The following is a 20,297-nucleotide window of genomic DNA, read 5'->3' on the forward strand; positions in this document are numbered from 1 at the left end:
CAGGCACACTGCTGTGCCTCCCACACAGCAGCTTAGAGAAAAGCTAATAGTAAATTTTTACAAGTTAAAGTTTTTCTCTTGTCATTTACATTTCTTTTGTATCTGTCATTATCATCTTGTCCAAGTGCCTCAGAATCTTAAAGATCTTTTGCTCAAGTCCAAGTTCAACATTTTGACTATCTAGAGAAAAATAAAAACTCCTTTCTCCTCATCATCAGTCACTGATTCTTCCACCTGGTTTTAGAAAGCAAGGTTTAAGTTCATGATGAGCAGAAAAGGTATTTACAACTACATCTCTTGCATTCCCTGTTAGCTTTGTATCTGCTAACAGCTACATCCCCTTTGATGCAACGTACACACAAGGGAGAAGTCTGGAGCCACTCATTTCAAACCTGTAAAGATTTTTAAGCTATATATATGTTTCACAAAATGGAAAAATTATGTTTTATGAGAATACCTGATTTCACAACCTCTAGTGTCCAACTCCTATTGAAAGAAGTAGCTTACTAAAAGACAATAAACAACAATCTAGTCAGATTTCTTGAATTCTAGAATAGTCCTTGGCTACTGGATCATCTTTCTCCTCCAGTGTGTTGACTATCTCTGATCAATGTGGCACGGTGCCTGACTTGGGCACAAGTGGAGCTTCCTTTCGTAGCTATTTATTAAAGTTGTAAACGGCCAGCTGTTCTAGAAAGTTTGATGCTTATGTTCTTTAGTGGAATCTGAACACTTGCTCTTAAAATGCCTCTGGCTTATCTACTGAGACACTGCCAGATGTGAATCATAGCAGATTTTCCTGCTGCCTTCTGTGTAGGCTTGCAAAAACTGAGAAAGTTTCCAAATCTCCATAACCAGATTTTCTATTTAGTTAATATAAGCATTAACTTTGTGCTGTTGGGTTGTTTTTTTTTCCTGGAAGTAATGTCTTGCTTATAAACTGACAAATTTTAGGATATGAGAGAGCAGTGAAGATGAACACTGAAAGATAAATTAAATAAAGAATCTGTGTGGTTTGTTAGGGGAATGCAACAGGAGAGAACACTGTTAAAACCAAAGTGCAGTAAGTGAGAGGGCTTTTTATGCTAAATTAAACTTTAATTATAAGGATTGCACCAGGAGCTCAGAACTTTTTTCTTTAGTTAAAAAGCATGCAAGCATCTTTATGTGAGTCTGAGAAACAGACTGACCAATTTTCTAAAGCTACTCATGAAAGTGTCACAAATGGACAGAAATGGGAATAAATGAATAAGTGGGGAAGCAACATTTCTATCCATTGCTACAATAACTTAGATGGAAAAGGACACACCATTAAAAGAGAAAGCGTGATAAAAGCATATCACTAGACCACTAAGTTTGCCTTGCACTTTGTTGTAAAAGCTAGGGATCATCAGTCTGAGTGTTCTGAAAGCACCTCCACTCATCAGGACTCAAAAAAGCAGTTCCTACATTTTGTTATGAGTCAAGGCATCAAAATGTTTTTAATGGGCTTTCAGGCTTGATTTTGGAATTATCATAGTGTCACTTATGGTAAAACTAGAACAAATAATAGCATCTATCTTGAATATAGCCATCTCAGCCCCATTACACCATAGCAATGCCATTAGAAGCAAACTGGTTTTCCCGTCTTCTCTGCCTATTAAATTATCTTCCAAAGTGATGTGTTTGCCAAGCACATCTAAAGAATGATTAACTGTTTATATATTACTTTAATTTCTCCATCTATTGCAGTTTCTGATTTCCTTTCATTTATGTCTTGAACATCAAATTAAAAAAGTAATTTGTTGCCCCCATTTGATAAAGAATACCCTCTGTATCTGAAGGCAGCTAATGGTTGGCTTGCATCTGGGTTAGCATAAGATAGTTGGGAGATTATGGATTAGGGACTCCAAATTGGAAGAAATTAATCTTTTCAGGAAACTGTGGTATGTGAGGTATGTTGCTGGACTTTGGTTTGGGGTTTTGGTGTTTATTTATGTTTTGGAGTTTATTTTAAACATCATCTTTCAACCTTTCCCAAAGGAAGCATGCTGAAGTAACCCATGTAAGCTGCAAGTGTGCCCACAGGGTAACTAATGTCAGCTGTCACTGAAGAAAATGTTCAAGTGTGCAAAGGTGTAGACCATTTAGCATGGGATGGAAAACTCTGAATCTCTTTCATATAATTTTGGGGACTAAATATGACACGATGCTGAAGAACAAAGTATTGTTCTCTGCAGCTTATCCTTCATAAACTCACTTGAACTAATGGACTTGGATAGCTCAACTACCAGAAAGGCATAGCTACAGCAGAACACCAGACTGAGAATATTTGTGAAATCTGAGGTCAGTCTGTTATGTAGTCTACATGGCTGCTGAACCTCACTGGCTGAAATCAGTTTTCTGACATGGTAAAGCATAAATCATCTTTCTTTTTGCCAAATGGTTGTGAGCTGCCACTAGAGCCTCACAGTAGATATCTCTGTGGCTGAAGCATAAGCACTCACTGGATAACAAGGGAGGACAGAGAACAGAGAAAGGGACCTGAAAAAGCTGAGACAGCTGGCAGAACTGCTTTTGTAAAGGAAAACAAGGAGAATGCCTGCAGACCCCTGCATCATGGCATATGTCATCCTCTTGAGCTAGAGTGTGGAGGAAACTTCCCTCTGCACTTGCCCAGGAGTAATCCTGACTCATTTAGGAGACACAGTGTATCCAAGCTATTATGTGGCTTTTGGTGGAAGTAATCACTTTGCTTCTGCTTGTTCTATAGCAATTTGATATCTCGTTATCAACCTTTTAGACTGTCAAGAAAAGTTAAGAATCTGAGTCCTATACCATTCCCTCATTCTTTGTAGGAGTAAAAAATGCATCTAAAAAATCCATTCTGTTTTAAGAACTTTCTCCCCCATTCCCCTGACCATAAAAAGAGAAGAAAATAGGCAAAAAACCGCCAAAACTTTAATTGTATCCAGTATGAAATATGTTCAATTCTGTCTGGGAACATTTGGGGCATTCAAGAAAACCTTGTGTTCTGAATACTTACTTGGTGGTTTCCTGTATAACTCTGCAAAATATCCCACCAAAACCTGATCCACTTGCCTTTAAGTTTAGATGGGACAGTTACAGGAAACCAAGACTCCTATTCCTTCTAGGGTTATTTGGGAACCTGATGCATATCTCATGTGTTTGGAATCTGATGGAAATTCTATGTAAGTGCATAAAGCTGTTTCCTTACCAAAATGTGTCTTTGCAATGGCTAAGGTGGATTTAAACCAGAAATAAATCTGGGCAGCTTTGTTGCATCATTGGTTGAAATGATTACTCTTTGATCTACACTACAGGTGCTCTTCAAATTATGTCTCTTCTCTGACAGCTCATGTAAAGCTTTTGCTCACTGTTCACTTTCTCATTTTAAAATGCCAGTTTATATAGCTTTTCCAGTTTATAAGTAAAGAGATAGTAAATGGTGCCTAATAATTCCTAGATGTATTTATGATTCAGCAACACTAGAAAACAGCTATGCAAATAACAGATACCTGTGAAAGAAGTACCAGGGTAATTTCATAATCTTTGAACAAGAACTTTTCAGACACCAGTCACTGTGTATCACTCAGTTTTGCATCCCTGATCCATTCAGTTGTCCAGACAAAAAACTTTTCACACAGTTCAAGTACTGAGGTGCAATCATGACTAAATATCTTGTCATAAAATGCAGTAAATGTGATTGTAGTCACTCAGTTGCTTTATGCATGAAGAGGAGTAATTTTTTTATCACATACTAGATTTTTTTTTTGTACAGGTTTACCATAAATGTCAGATATTATAATTATTATAATATATCAGGTATTATATTATTATAATATTATATTTCTCTTCATGCTTCTTGACTATTTGACACTACTTGACTGTGTGAAGCTCCAGCTTTTCCTCTCCATTATGCCCAAAGTGTCCTGTTCCTTCAGTTCAATCATCTACTTGTACTCAAAATGAATTGAGCTAATTAGCAGGTGTAGCCTAGATGTCTGTAACAGAAGAGATTACATTGTCTAAAAGTTCTAAATATTGTCTTTTTTTTTCTTATTGTGAGATACTCAGAATAACCAATTTACTTCTAGCTGCCATGTATTTGCCTTTGTACATCTTATTGCCATTCCAGTATAATTGTTTTATTAAGTGGAAAAGCTTTGGTAACCTAAAAAGCTTTCATTAGTATTCATTCTAAGTTACATGCTAAGCTTGCTAGGGGGAACACTTTTCTCCTGTAAAATAACCAGGTATATCCAACTGAATCAGTAGCAATCAGCTGATTAGAGACAAAATTAAGGTATTTATTTAGATCATAAAAAGCAGCAAATATGGTTTGGAAGAACTCTCAATGTATTCACTAAGCATTAGTTTGGCTTTTTTTCTTAACCAAGTATTTATGAATTCTATAGCTTGAGCTCTGCTTTCTCCTCTGAATTGTTTGCCCATTTTTAGTCATATTACAGCCATTTTCACTATTCATGTGGAAGCACTCAGGGTGTTTTCAGTACAACTGCTTGAAAACAAGATAAATTGGATTCCAGAGGAGAATGAAACTTTTAAATCCAGAAAATTAGTGGTTTATAGGCAAGTAGGAAATGGATATTATCATAAATGTTTTATATTCTACTTTTCACTTGCTGGCATCTCTAGGAATGCGTTGACACAGAGTCCTAAATGGTTCCGGTCTAGAGCCAGAAAGATTTGGCCTGTCCCATGAGCATCTTTAACATTTTCAAAGTTGTTCCTGCCCTGAATAGTGACAAAAAGTCTTAAACACAAACACCCCTCATACCTGGGAAAATGTGGGTATTTGATTGAACTAATTAAAACAAGGTTTTGTTATTCCTTTATTTCAATTCCCAATATAAATTGATTAATTTTGAACTAAAGATTTCTTCAAATGAAAAACTGGTCTTCATTGATACAAAACAAACTAACTAAACCATTTTAGTGAGATATTTTGGCAACTTCCAGACTTGCTATAAAAGTTTTTTTTTAAGACAACCTCTGTAAAAAAGAATTGTTTCAGCAGTCAGTTTTGATTTTGACAGTTGTATTTTTTTCTAATAAATATTTAATTGAAAATTTCCTGACCATACCTCTATTAGATTGATATGGGAGTTGGCTAGAAGTTGGACACTGTGCAAAAGAAATATGGTATGTGTGTAACCCAAGGAAAAAAAGAAAATCTGAGGAGTGAGGGCATAAAAATTAAGGTGATGTTATCTCAGGCAACTTCTTTCCCAGAAAAATCTTATAGTGAGCAGAAAGCATTACTGATTTTATTTGCTGTGACTGCAAGGGGAATTAGCATGGCCAAACTGGCCCTGGCTATTTCCCTGCCCTGAAGAGCATCTGCACACCTCTGCAGGACACAGTAGTAGTATATCAACATGCACAGTGCCAGTAATTAAAATCTGAAATTTCACAGGAGATGGGTGTCATCAGTATCTCTTTTTGATGCAAAAAAATATTAAAGTCTAGATTTTCCTTTACTCCATGAAATAGCCTTTGTGACAGTGATGCCCAACAAAAAGTTTATGCTCTGCTAATTGCAGGGCTACAGAAAATTCTGTACATGAACAAAGTTGCAGAGCTTCCTGTTCCTCTTGAAATACCTTAATAGAATAATTACTTTGCCAGTTACAATTAGCCCTGCTTATAAAGCATCTCCCCATTTTTAGGCTGAATTTTCAAGAAAAAAATGGGGTTGTTCTCTGCTGCTGTTGCACCTCCCACCAGATTCATTACTGCTGCCTCAAGCAGAGGCGGTGGTGAGGTGCTCTGCCACAGACAGCAGTGGCACTTGCAGCAGGAGCTGTACCTGTGGAGGTGGAAAAAGTGCAGTCATAAGAAGAGTATCAAAGGAGTTGGGTACATTTAGGATGAGTTAGAATTCCTGCATTCCTAGGGAGAGGAAATGAGATGCTGGAGAGATTTTAAACCTTTTTATGCCTCCAAATCAAATCCTCTTTCTTTTCTTCTTCTTTTTTTCTTCTAGAGTGCAGCAGGATAAGAGTGATTACAGTCTCCCTGTCCAATTCCATCCTTCTAGCCACAGACATTTGGGGGCAGATATAATTAATCTTTTTCTTGTGCACTTGAGAATGCCTTGGGATACTCTCCAAGTCTCATCTTCAGCAGATACCTTTGTTCCCCAGGGGGAATTTACAAATTGAATAAACTTGTGAATTTATTCACAAATCACTCACTTTGAACATCCTAATCGATATGTTTCAAGAGAGTTTGAATAAATTATGCTGGGAATCTCTGGTGAATAATTCTTCATCTAAAAGCAAACAAATTCTCCTTGAGAAGGTGTGCATCACGTGTAATTCTGGAGCAGAACTGAAAAAATGACAGAGATACCTGGTTACCTGGTTCACTTTGGCAGCTACTCTTCAGTGTGAATTTTAGAGAACAATAAAACAAAAAGATAAAAGATACTCAGGGTTTTAGTGCAATGGCAGAGGTTGTTCTTTCAACCATAACAGCAAAAGTAGTCTCATTTCCACAGGCCTTGCTGACATTAAAGCCCTGGATGTACCAAGAGTGTAACAGATCCCTTTCTCAGCCTCCATAGATAATGAAATGAAGTCTGCAGTCTTTAAGTGCTGAATGAGAAGTAAGTGGAGACAGAGATGGAATCATTAGAAATGCCAAAGTGGCTGGCATTCCTGATTAGTGCAAGAACACCCAGGCTCGCCACACCTCTGCAAAGGAAGAACACTTACAATAAACTCGACATTGCATTTACCACTAAACAAGAAGATCAGAATTTGGCCTTTTGCCACTAAAGTGTCAATTCATTAATACAAATAATAGTTTCAATACAGGCAATTAAAATAATGAGTGATGAGAATAGGAAAGCACCACTCCAGTAAAATTATTCTTCTGGATTAATTTGAATTTGAAAAGAACACAAAGCTATAGAAGCGGCAATGGACTTTTTGAGCATCTCTTCTGGCTCTATAGCATAAATTAACTTGCACAAAAATTAGAAATTCAATCCAATGGTAATCTGCCTTACTTAAATATTTGTGTTCATTTCAGATGATTGAAATAACTTTGCAAAACGTCTGACCTTTGATTATAACAACTCCAGTTAGAGTATTTCAGGCATTACTTGCAGAACAGCATCTTTCCATTGCACCAAGATCTTCTCTACCTGCTGTTTCCTAATCGGCACTTCCAGTAATGGGACTTCACTGGTACATTGTGGGGTTTGGGCATTGAGGGAAAAGCAGTGCATCAGAGGAGATAAATCTAGCAAATGCTCCCAGCATTCAGGAAATTGATGAATCATGGCATCAGTGGCAGAAGCAGTCTAATGTTGAACTGAACAAATCTGAGAGGAGGCAGGGAGACAGGAGAATCTCCCCAACTAGAAACATAGAACATAACCAGAAACATAAACATAACCAGAAAAATCTTTCCACCACTACCACACTGTTGGAAACCCGTAGTGTTGCAAAAATTCTGTTTTCCAGCACTCACAGGGAAACTTTGATTTGTCCTTGGCAGAACAACATTAAACATTTCTCAGTAATTTGCAGCAAACACAACTGTTGGCTTTTGCAGAATGTTTTGCATTTTTTGAACTATATAACTGAAATATCTCTCAAAAAGTTTGCCTAATATCTGCTGTGAGCAGCAACACTTAAGTCTATTTTTCTGGCAAAAATGTACTGTCATAGTTGTGAATATTATTGAGTAATTCATAAGTGTTTCAGGATAGAACAGGTTATTTCAAAGTTTTGTTTATGGATAAATATATCACAAGTAAGATACCTGGTGAGTTCACAAGAACCTGAGCAAGAGTGTCCAGCAACATAATCTTTATAATTTTTCATAAGCCATTTTTTGGTTCAGCTGAATTAGCTTTTCTGTCAGGGCACATTTTACCAACAGAGTACACAACTTTCAGGTTCTCATCATTTTCATTAACTTGATTCAGATTATCTGTAATGATTAATCAACTTGAAAGGAGCTTCCTGGCAACATGCCTTTAACCACTTCCTGCTTATGATTGAAAACACTGTCTTGACATGGGAGGGAAGGGTGGCAGATGTATTTACATAAAAATAGCAAAAGAAAAATCTCCCTCATATTGTCATGTTCCTGCCTCCTGCAGTAAGAATTGCTTAGTGGAGTTGTCTCAGCCCATTCTGGGGGACCTCATTCCTGCAGTTCCCTCTATGGAGCAGCATCCTTCTGTGGGCTGGAAGCAGGGATGGAGCCGCATGTTGGGTTTGGAGGAGGGTGGATACACAGGGACCTTGCAAGGGATGTTTACCTCAGCCAGGCACCAGTCCAGAGATGACAAAGCAGTAATGGAACCTGTCACCTCAGCCTTAGGGGAAGAAAGGAGCAGGTCATCCTCCACTGAGAGCTGGAAGTCTGGAAATGGGAAAGGCTAATAGAGAAGTTTTAGATATTACTTTATTTTGACAGGAGTCAGTGCTATTTGAAAAGGAAGGTGGGCAGGAGCATTATGTTTCCGAAAGTAGATGGTACCAAAGAATCTGTTGGGTTTTGTTATTTTTGACAATTCAAGTAGAGGTGGTTAATGACCTGTGCTGTGCTCAAACTAGGAAAAATGCACAAAAATGAGCCCTAGAAACAATGAATTTTATAACAAGATACTACATGCAAGTAAAAACAGAGTTAAGGACTGGTCTAGATTTCAAAGGTGATTTGGGGAAGGTGAATTTAGATACAAAACCCCACTAGGACCGCAATTTGAGACAAATCCCTTGGCCTACTGAAAGATCCATAATTGACTGTTATTAATATATTTAATAGGCAAAGGAAGTGCCTCTGCCTGAACTTTTGAATGATAAATAGGACTTTGACATTGTGGAAAATGAAGGCATACATAAAATGCATGCATAGAAATAGACCTGAAGTAGAATGGCATTCAGAAGTCAAAGTCCACCATGGGCAGCACCCCACAAACAACAAAAGAACGCCTGTGCAGTGTGGAAAAACCGAAGGAATTGTGTTGGAATTTGCCCTTAGGAAGATTCTGCAAATTTTAGGAAATGCAATGAGCAGAAGAAGGCTTCATTACAGTTGAAGACAACCCTGAAATGAAAGATGAGTGGATTGTTAACTGCAAATATATGGAATGCTCAGCTATCCCATGCTGAACTGTAGTCTGGAGACCTCTGCCCGCTCGTGCTCTGTGGGTGCCACGGGTGCCTGCCATATCAGCCTCATTTGTTCCACATCTGTGAGCTCCTCTGTACAGCGCAGGGCAATTCTTCTCCTTCAGTTGTCTCCAAGCATAACTGAGTAGTTCCACTGGGATTTTTTTGTTCTCCTTGTCTGTAATGTGGAATGAAGCCACTCCTAGAGATGTGTATTAGAACTAGCAAGGACTGGCAGAGTGGCATTAGGCATTCTGACTTTGTCAAGTGTGCTGGGAAGTTTTGCTCTTTCAGTTGTGTGTTCACTGAATGTACCAAAACTTCACAAGAGGCATGAGTCAAATATAAAGCATAACAGGGAAAAATAATTTCGTTTGAGAGCTCTTTGAAACAAAGCAGTGGTCTCTTCATTGAGAAATATTGTGTTTAATGTCACTGTCTGAAGCCTCTGTTCTTGTCATTGTGCTTAGTTGCACACCATTCAGATATCAACAAGGAAAGACATAAAGTAGAACCTACACAGTTGTGTTAAATATTCATCTTTTGTCTCAAAGGATAAGGATTTATTTAGCTGTAGCAAATGTAATGTTTTTTGTTTTGTGAAAAAGCTACAGTGTCAGAGGAATCTCTGATCCACATCATGAAACTTTAGAAATCACTACTGTGAAACAACGTTATGTCTAATACTTAAAACACAGATAGCTTTGCATTAATTTGCATTAATTGAAATTAATGAAATTAATTTCACGCTGTTTTCTGTGATTTATGCATTTTTTTATAGATTCTGTCTCTAAAATCTTTTATGCCTGAGGTTTTGAGAGTATCTTCAGAGATGTTCACCTTCAGAGTGAGAGTTTCATCTTCACTTTGCTTCAAATTATAAAAATTTTTAAGAGCTGATGCAGTACAAAAAGTACTACAATAGTATGGCTGTTTTTTAAAGTCCTATCATACAGAACATGTTGCATTTTTCATAAGAGGAAAGATATGTCTTGGTCCGTAACAAGCTCTGCTTGCTACAGTGCCCTAATTTCCAGTTTGCTCAGTCAACAAAAGCTTCATTATTCTTTTATTGTAAAAGGGGTTTGGAAGAAAAGGTACTAGAAATTTCTGTGGTAGAGATTTTAAAGCAACTGATTCCATATTACACATAAATATTATAAAATAACATACTCTACCTTTTGGCTCAAAAGAATTAGCTGAGGCAAATTAAAACAGGACATAAAAATTCAAAGTATTCCATCTGAAGGGCCTTATTTAGCTCTCATTTCAGGTCAAAATTCTTAAGTCTTATGGGACTAAAAAAAAAAGTCTAAAGAAACATTTTTTCTAATATTTGCCTTTTTAAAAAGAGACTTAGGTAGTTTCTAATATTAAACTTCTCCTTAGCCTGCTGCAAAGTTTTGGTAGCTTCAGCCATATTTTCTAGTTTTATTGCATAGCTTGTTTCTCCTCCCCAAAGCACATGAGAAAGCTGCACAATTGACAAGACTGAATCTATCCTAAATACTCCTGACATAAAGAAAGAAATAAAACCACAGAGGGGTCTAGCTCTGCCAAATTCAATGTAGCTGGGCTAGAAAGCAAGCACTATTCTCCTTCCACACCCTTTTCCAGCTACAGCCTTTGTCCTTTTCCTCAATGACTGAAGGTAGCTCTTGGTATTATTCAGTGGTGGGCTATCCAGCCAGGCTGTACTGCTCAAAGCTCTTCACATTCATCTCATTCCTGACTTTTCGTGTCGGTTTCCCAAGCCGATGATCTTTGTGAGACCTTGCTGTGTCTGCCTCTCTCTCTCTCTCGCTCTCCACTAATTTCTTGTATGTCATTCAATTTCAACCAAATGACAGGTCACACTTTCAAAAGACAATCTCAAAGGCAGAAGATTAAGCCAAGTGCCTGGAAAAAATCCAACAGCCAAGTAAAGGAGAGAGGTCCTACAAAAGCTTTTGTGGAGAGAATCACAGCTGAATGTCTGTGAGAGGGAAAATTGTGGGGAAGGTGGAGTTGCAGATAGGTGGATGGGCCAGATCTGCCATGCGTGTAGTTCTTTTTAATCCACTTAATGCTGTGCTAAGCATACAATCAACAGGCTTCCCAGAGCTCTTCCACAGTTATTTCAAATTAAAACATTACCTTGTCCTCTTATGATTATAGACATAATTTTTCAAAAATTCAGCAAAATTCCCCTACCTAAGTATACTTCACTGGCTAGAGGATATATTCCTCTTTCTGCAAAGCTCTGGTTTGTTGGTTTGGTTGTTTTTTTTTAATGTTATGAAATATTGGATATAAGGATGGCTCTGAACTTCCTTTGTGGAATCTGTCATCTGTGTAGCAGTAAACAAGGACATCAGGCTGTACTGCCAGTGAGCAGTATTTAAGGGAGGAGGGATGCTAGACCAGACATTCACATCAAGCTCCACTCAGTCACGTGACAGCAGTGTTTCAAGAGGTCTTGTCTACTGATCTTCAAAAATCTATTTTTTTAAGTCAATTCACTTTATCTCATTGCATACTCTGGTGGAAGAGCTCCTTTAATGCCTTGCTGTGCAGTAACATAGGTAGTGATTGCAAATCTGTGCTAATGCTCAGCATAACAGTGGAGAGCTTGTAAATGTGACTATAGAAGGGAAACTTTCATACAAAATTTGCATGATTCCAGAGATTTCTAAGGTTTTAAGTTTTCACAGCATGTTTTCAGTCCCTTGTGGTTCAGCAGATTTTTTTTTTACATTGGTATAATGAATAGACTCAGATTATGTATGAAAAATCATGAACTTCACATTATGGGAGAGTAGTTTTAAGTTCCATCCTTTAAACTTTATAGAAACCAAGTGTTAAAAGTAGACCTTTTATGTAAGACTGTTTTGTAATTCACTTAAAAGTGGTATTCAAAAAGGTTTTCTGTATTTGGATGCATTTTGCTCTTTTCCGGTCATCAAATAATTTGCAATTCTTTTTCTCTTCTTAAGCTTCGAAAAAATGCAGTAGCACCACAGTGTTCCCTAGGCACATATTGCTTCAAGTAAACATCATACAAAGAAAAGGGGGAACAAATTAAATTCTGGAATATCACTTACTGTTGTTGTTTGTCCTCCAAAGTAAAATATCCTTTCTGCGAAGGAAAAATTATGGATTCTTTCTATCAAAATTTTTATTTAGCATTTGTAGAAATTATAGAAAAAATAACTTGCATGCTTGATAGGGTAAAAAAAGAGAAAAAAAAGGAATAAAAACTCCTATATTGTTTTTTAATACTAAGTTTTCCATACTGCAATAACTGTCAGATTCTGCAGGAAGACATAATTTTTTCTTTACTGTTGGTGAATATGAAAATACATGCACAGATTGCTATAAAATATTTGTTTACTGGGAAGCTTGGCATTTTGTATTTTCAAACTGACACATTAAAAAATGACCATGGGGAGAGAAAAGAAAGGAGAAGAAATAATTGGTTTTGTTTTCTTTCTCTGAACCTCCATACATCCCCTCCAACACACAACATGCTAAATATTTTTAGGGATTTTCCACAGTAGTTTCAGAACATCTCAAGCCTTCTCCCTCAGTGTGGTATTTTGGGAATTTCTATGAACTGAGAGATACCACTTAGACTGTTAGGTATTTTGTGTATAATTTAGACTTTATGGCTTTTTGCTTCACACTTGCATCATACCTCTATGTTTACGGGAGGGAGACTCTGCTACAAGTGTTCACTGGCAAGTAGCTCTGAAGATGCCCATTGTTCCAGTCAAGCTAACAAACAAGACACTAGTGAGGATTCAGGCAGCTGAGGTAGGTGCTCAAGTGATGAGGTACACAAAGGAGGCTGCAACTTTCTGCATGGGAATCCTTCCAGTAAGAGAAGGGATAAAACAAGGACGAGAGAAAGGAAACTTGCTTTCTCTCACTGAAACGATGGTAAGTTCTAGAATGCTCTTGTTAATGGCAAGGGGATTTAACCTGGAAGTCGGATTTTTCTCTTTTTTAAGTGGGAAACCTCACATGTGATAGACCATGAAGGACCTGATGCTTGGTAGCAGCAGATGGAAAAACGAGTGTTGCTGCTGCAACATGCAGGTAAACAAAACAGGATTAAACACAGAACAAGCAAGTACAGTGAAAGATTCAGACAGTAGAAATACAGGATCTCAGGCAAAAATACCCCTTCTCCAAGCATGGTAACAATAGCTGGTTCTAATAGCATGTGCCAGGTTGGTGGAAAAGAGCACGTCCCTTGCACAAAGTAGAACTGGTCTCCTATTCCTTCCTCAGACCAGCAAGCATTAGCTCTGCCTGGAGAAGCAGAAGTATCAGGAGCTCGCTATGAGTTTAACAGAAGTAGCACAGCTTGTGGGAGGGAAGTGGACACTCATTACAGGTGGATATGTACCAGCCTGGCCACTCCCTGCCAAGGGCAAATATTTCTTTAGTTCTATGGTCATGAAGTTCATAGAAACTGTAATGTGAGCAGGAAATGGCACCTGGAAAATTCCAGACCCTGCCTTTCATGTTGGAAGCAGCCTATCTGAATGTAGTGTTTGGATTCATATCCTCCCACTGTTCCAAGCCACCAGAAAGACCTTAAGGCTGTTTCTACTTCATGCCACCTTCTGCTACTCTCCCTCTCAGTTATACCACGTTAACCAAATACCTTCTCTACACCATACTAATCTCCTCATTTTGTTTATATTTATTATTTTATTTTATTTTTTCCTTTTGAGGGTGGCTGTGGAAAAGAGGGCTGAAACACACAGAGATCATGTCAGAAGATACCTCAGAAGTCAGTCAGTGTAACTAAAATCAGCATGACTGCCAAATATCCAGTTATTTCAAAAAGTTATAGTCAGGAAGCCTTTTTCAAGCTCCTTCGGTTCAAATTTGAGACTTTCATTTTGAAAAGGAAATTGAAAAAATAAAGGGCCTTTGAAGTAGAGGATGCAAGTCTTCATCTTACCGTGAAAATATAGATTCTGTCATTTCAGAGACTAGAACCGTGTCCAGTGTGGTTTCAGAAAAGCTCTTCTCACACTAAAACAATTTTTCTAATCCTTTCCTTTGTCTTCCAGCCCTTCGTAGCACGTGCACCATAAACAAAAGTTATGTGCACTTATTTGATTAAATGCTGCCATTCCTGCAGATGAAAATTTTCCAGAATGGTCTTATCTGCAGAAAAAGTAGTTCCCCAACAATAAACCTCGCCTCACCTGCAAATCTGTTTAGCCTGTGTTGGCTACAAATTCTTGTGCTATGCCTATGGCTTTTTTCTTAAATTTCTGCTGAAACTTGTACAGAGTCTTTGCAGTTCACATAACCCCCAAATGACAGCTGGCTTTTTATCCAGAGAAATGGATTTGAGAACAGGAAAAGTTATTTATAAATTACAATGCCAATGCGTACAGTAAAGCTCTCTGGGTTCTTAAGTGTCTTCTTAGTGTCCTCTTTATGAGAAATGTCAGAGACTTTAACAAAAAGCTTCTTTTCAGTGATATGTCAAGGTCTATATTTCCCCACTGTAATGGAATTATCTTCTTAGCTTTCTAAAGTGTACTGGCTTCATGTCAGTAAGTCAGTGGAAGCCATGCTAGCCGTAATGAATAAGTATATAGATGTTGTGTAAACAGGATTCTTAGATGTTTTTCAAACACAGACGAATAAAAACAATACACTTAAAAATAAATAAAACGTTTCCTGATTAGTTTTACATTTTGCTTTTTATAAAATGTTCCTGAAGACTGTAAAGTGCTCTTAATCATAATTTTAGCACAGCTCCTTAAAAACTACATGCAGCCATCACAAACTTTTCAATAATGCATTACTGTCAGGTTTAATGTTTTGTTACTGAGCAGTAATGTCTGAATCAGAAGCACAAATGCATATCTACTTGATGATGCAGAGATTTAAGAAAGGCTTCTTCAGGATACCAAGTTCAACATAAAATAATAAAAAGAAATCTCAGACGTCCTTTATGAGTACAGAAGGAGTCTGGTAAAGTCATAAGAAGAATATTACTGTACAAAAGACAAAGATTTCATAGTGTTCAGACAAATTGCACAGTTTCAATTGAAATGAATATTTGCATAGCAGTGTCCTACCCTAAATAAAGCATTTAATGGCTGAACACTTTCTGCCAGTTTTCCACTAGATTTCTTTTTCTATTTCTCCTATCCTATAGTGGATAGAATGTCCACTTTATGATCTTCTCAGGGCTTGCTTTGAAAAACTTTAGAAAGAGTCCTACTTCTCCAGGTCAAAAGACCTGACAGGAGAAAGATACCTGTATGGCTGTAGTAGACCACGTGTCTTGAAATTTTTTTGCTGAGTTTCAGTAACTAATAGACAAGCAAGATGTTTTCTGCAGACACCTAAGTCTTCAGTTCTCCAAAAGCAAAAGTCAGTAGATGCAGTAACCTGTTCTCTGAGCCAACAAGTATTCAAAACCTATGATTTCAAAAGTTACTACCGAAAGGTGGTAGTAACTGCCATTTATCCAAGAAGGATGACGTCATGGGGGCTGTGCAGTGTCTTGGGCACTGCAAGCTGCTTAAGAGAAAGAAATTCCCTTCATGGTTCTGCTACCTTGGTGATCAGTATGGGACCATCAAACTTAAAATCAGTGGTTGATACAGCTTGATGTAGGTAGCCAGGCATTTAAAATTAAAAGCTTTTATATATGCATGCCCTTTCTTGGCTGAACTCATCACATAGAACACAAGAATCTGTGCACTGGCCTGCATGGCACATCAACATGGGGTATGTATTCAGTATGAAGTTCTAGTCAGAAATTCATGGGTCAACTTCTGTCTTGATTCAGACCTTCTTACACTTCACAATTTCTTTGAACTTAGACAGGCAGCAAAACAAAGTTTTTGAAGAACCAAGAAAAGCAAATCTCTTATAATCTGGAGTTATAATTCACATTCTGACATGACTACTGTTAACCAGAATAGTTTTTAGGAATTGCCTTGTGCATTGATCTTGCCTTCCAAAATACAAATTCTTAAAAATGCAAACATTTAAAACTTCCCATACTGCTGCAATATCAATTAAAGTGCAGTTAAGGTTTCATTGCTGCCAATAGCTTCTAATTCTTCTGTAAAAGACTATGGGTACATTGAAATAAGTTTAATGAAGTCCAAGATAACTCAATTACACTTCTTCTGGTAGACTTCTTGTCCATTACTTTGTATGAATTTATTTGTGAAGTACTGAATGATTTTCAGGATTTAGTAGCAAAAAAAAAGAATGTACCCATGTCAAGGTTTCTCTTGAAGAGCAGAGTAGTATGAATGCCATTGCTGTATGATGGCTGTTAAGTGGTCAGCAGCACTCAAAATGGTCCCTATGGTTCTGCTGTCTTGATTTTGCTACTTGCTCAGCATTGGAAGGGGTGTATGGAAATCTTTATAGCTCAGAGACATCTGGTAAAATCTTGTGGTCTGTCTTCATTTAGCTTGTGGTACCTTTAAAACACTCCTCCAGATGAATGAAGACAGCACAAATAAGAAATCGATGTTGTGTTAGGGCTGTCTTTGCACTGCAAGTGCAGCACATGCATCAGTGATATTATTTAACTGGCAGCTGGATCCAGACTGTGTTGCACGGTTCTGTTACTCTAGAATGTCTGTTCATAAAAAACCCTATGGATTTAAAAGATAGCATGTCACACTGGATTTAAAACAGCACATCACAGATCATTAGATGTATCACATCACAGCATTCTCTGAGGGTTTTTGCTTAGTGTTTCAAGTCAAAGAGTGGTCTATACATTAAAAATTGACTGACCACTTAAAAAAACCTCACAATTGAAAAAAAAGCAACAGGGTTATCTCTGTCACTCTCCTACTGACTGTTTTAGGAAACTAAAACTCAAGCAACCAATCAAAATATTATAAAGATCATGCAATTATCCCCAAACAACTCATTTAAAAAATTCAAGGAAGTGGTAATGTAACTCTGTTCTTATAAATGTTGAGATTTTCCAAATATATGGGAAATCTAAAATGGTAGTTTGAAGTCTTGAATTCACGGCATACAAAGCTTTCCTCAGTGTACATTTTGGTTCTTGCAGTGAAGCCTGGATGGGGTCTTAAATGGATATTGTCTACCTTAATACTTAGGTTTTGAAGGCTTTCAAAATCCCTAAAATTAAAAACAATCCTTGTTAGGAATCAAGTGAATGCCAGTAAAGACAGTGAAAGCAAGTATGGTTGAGATTGATAAAGTCACATCTGGTCTGAAATAAGCTGGTTTAAGGTATGGATTAACTACACAGTTGAGATTTTGGCCCTTTATTGTCAAAGTCAAAATAAGTAAAGCAATGCAGGAGAACTGATGTGATAGATCACAAAAAAAAAAGATATTTTAAGGGCTAAGTTTCTTGCCTGGAGGGTAAATCACCCTTTATATCCTTAAGTCACTGACTGCACCTTTCTTTTGCAAGGTGATCTTTCTTGCCTATTGCAAAGTTTGAAAAAAGACAGATTGCTGTAGCTGATTCTGCACCAATTCTGTCCTAAAATCTTAGACATTGTGTCCTACCTGTAACAAAAGACAAAATGCCACTTCCTCTCTTTATAAAACGGTGCATGTTTGTCCTCACCCTTATATGATCTCTCTCTTTCAAAACAGCCGTTAGATAATGGTTCCAGAAAATAGGATAGAAACTCTTCTCAATCCCCTCTGGAGTTTCAAGATTTTTCTCTGATTTCATAGTGCATGAGCCTCTCCAGGGAATGCCTTCACTATGCTAAGAGGGGGACAGAAATTATTACAAGAGGGTCATATGCAAGGGGAGGCTCCAAAACAAGCAAAGAGGGCCAGATGGGACAGTGCCAAAAGTTCAGAAAATTGCAGAACTGTAATGAAAGCCTTTTGAGGCCAGGGGAAAAAAAATAAAAATAAAAATAAAAAAAATCTCTTCATCAGAAGAGAGGCATCAAATTAAATGATTGAAATTATGCAGCCTGTGTTTTTTGCTCTGTCCAATATCTTGGGAATCTCTGGGGAAAACACTTTAAAACCTAGCTAAAACAGCACAAATCCTACAGGAGATGGAGAGTCAGAAAGGTGCAACAATTCAGAAATTGTCTTCTTTTCATTTTCTAGAGGTACTCTATGGAATTTGAAAGGAGCGTAGCCTGTATTCAACAGGGCTTCCCACTATAAATGTAATAAATTAAATGATTCTTCCATCAGTTATTTCTTTTGAGCGCTCTTCCCAGGACAGTGCTCTGTGCACAAGGGGATTTCTGTGATAATTACTCCTGGGAACTCAGTGGAATAAGTGGTAATTACACTATCTAAACACAGAAATAGATCCTTGTGCCATTCGTTCCAAAACTAATAGGAAACCTTACTCCAAATTTCTATGGGTTTTTTAGTATTCATAATCTTCCAGCATTGCAAGATTGAAGATACACACAGGGTTGCACAGACCTTCTTGCTCTGCAGCTTATAAGAGCCACCTGTCTCATAACTGGTATAATAAACAGTTACTGTACCCTTGGGTTCCTTTCCTCAGCTACAGAGCAGGGACAGCAGATGTTCTGCAAAATGAAGTCCTCCGTGATTGTGGGATTGCTGAAAGGTCCATAATACCTACCCACCCGCAAGAGAATGAGTCAGTCAAGCAAGCTGGAATACTATTCCTATTTCCTAACAGTACAAATGGAAATCATAACACTGTTAGTAAACCATGCCACCAAACGGAGGCAAAGAATCAGATGCAAAACTAGCAGAAGAAATTGATACCTGTGACATGATGGTCTGAGAGATCATACGTAGTGTACCTAGGAGAAAAACTGTTCCATCAGAAAAAAGGCTCACCTTCACCATCTGGTACTTTTGCCAAGCTAGAGGGTCTCAGGAGGAATGAAAATGTTAAAAAAGCTAAAAGGCAAACTGAGGTCTTGGAGACAGTGTGTGTTATTTGTACTACTGTTCTAGAAGGTCTACTCAGAATCAGTTCACAACATTCTAGTCCATCACAATTATGTACTAACTTTGACGCTTGAGAAAAATTGTTCATCTCATCGGAGTGACTTGCTGAATCAAAGATTCTAAATTTCCTTTTTGTGCCTTGGGCCAAGGCACCAAATATAAACCCTCTGTCTACTCAGTCTCTAAATATAGCCAAGAATTAAGATATTCCTGCTTCTGCATCCTAAATAATCTAATTGAATCAATTACTGTTTTGCGTAGATGACATCTGGTATTTGCAAATAAAACATGAAACATGAAATCCAACCAAAATAAGCATGAAACTAAAGTTTCCACCCATCCAACTACATCCTCAGTAAACATAATAGTTTTGCATCACAGGGTGGGTTTTTCATATTTCTTATAGACTTCAGCTTAGAAGATCTCCAAGAGAATGTAACACAAACAGAAGAGCAGGGCTGATGACTTTGACTTCAGCCAGTGGTTAAGCCAGTGGAGTGAACACTTCATGTATTCACTGAGAACACCATCCCATTGCTTGGAGTTTCAATGTCATGCTTTTATTGATCAGTGCAGCAGTCATGCCAAGAAAAATCACTTTTTTTGTACTGTGAGACACAGCAAGGGTCAGAGCGAACACCAACGTCAGCTGTGGAAAGGACAGAATCTGAAATGGATTAAATACAACTTTTTCCCACTGTGCCAGTAAGATCTTTCCCCATCATATTTGGAAGGTAAGGATAGTCCCAGTATATAGTATCCATGTTTACAACCCATGTCAATATATACCCCATTGCAGCACTTTGCTGACATTGCAATTAATGCTTTATTGTACTAGGGCCAGAATGCAAAGTCTCCTTGGATGTACATACAGGATTTTGGGAAGTTGCTCACTCTTTCTTTCTTTCTTCCTTCCTTAGGAAAAAAAATCTTTACTGTGAGAGTGGTGAGGCACTGGAAAATGTTGCCAACAGAAGTTGTGGGTGCCCCATGCCTGGCAGTGTTCATGGGCATTGAGCAACCTGGTCTAGTGGAAGGTGTCCCTGCTCATGGCAGGGAGATTGGAACTAGATGATCTTTAAGATCCCTTCCAACCCAGGCTATTCTATGATTCTATGACTCTATGATTCTTTTCTTTCTTTTATCTGTTTGTTTTTCTTTTCAAATATAGCCTAAATAGATAAATATAACTGC

The 20,297-nt window shown here is 37.7% G+C and overlaps 1 protein-coding gene across 2 annotated transcripts in view; it reads left to right on the forward strand.

Annotated features, from left to right (window-relative positions):
* The window catches only part of RGS17 (regulator of G protein signaling 17), a 68,908-nt gene that overhangs the window by 18,539 nt on the left and 30,072 nt on the right, over window positions 1-20,297 (forward strand). The gene's annotated exons all lie outside the window — the stretch shown is intronic.

This window comes from Aphelocoma coerulescens, chromosome 3 (assembly GCF_041296385.1).
Source record: "Aphelocoma coerulescens isolate FSJ_1873_10779 chromosome 3, UR_Acoe_1.0, whole genome shotgun sequence".
Classification (NCBI taxonomy): domain Eukaryota; kingdom Metazoa; phylum Chordata; class Aves; order Passeriformes; family Corvidae; genus Aphelocoma; species Aphelocoma coerulescens.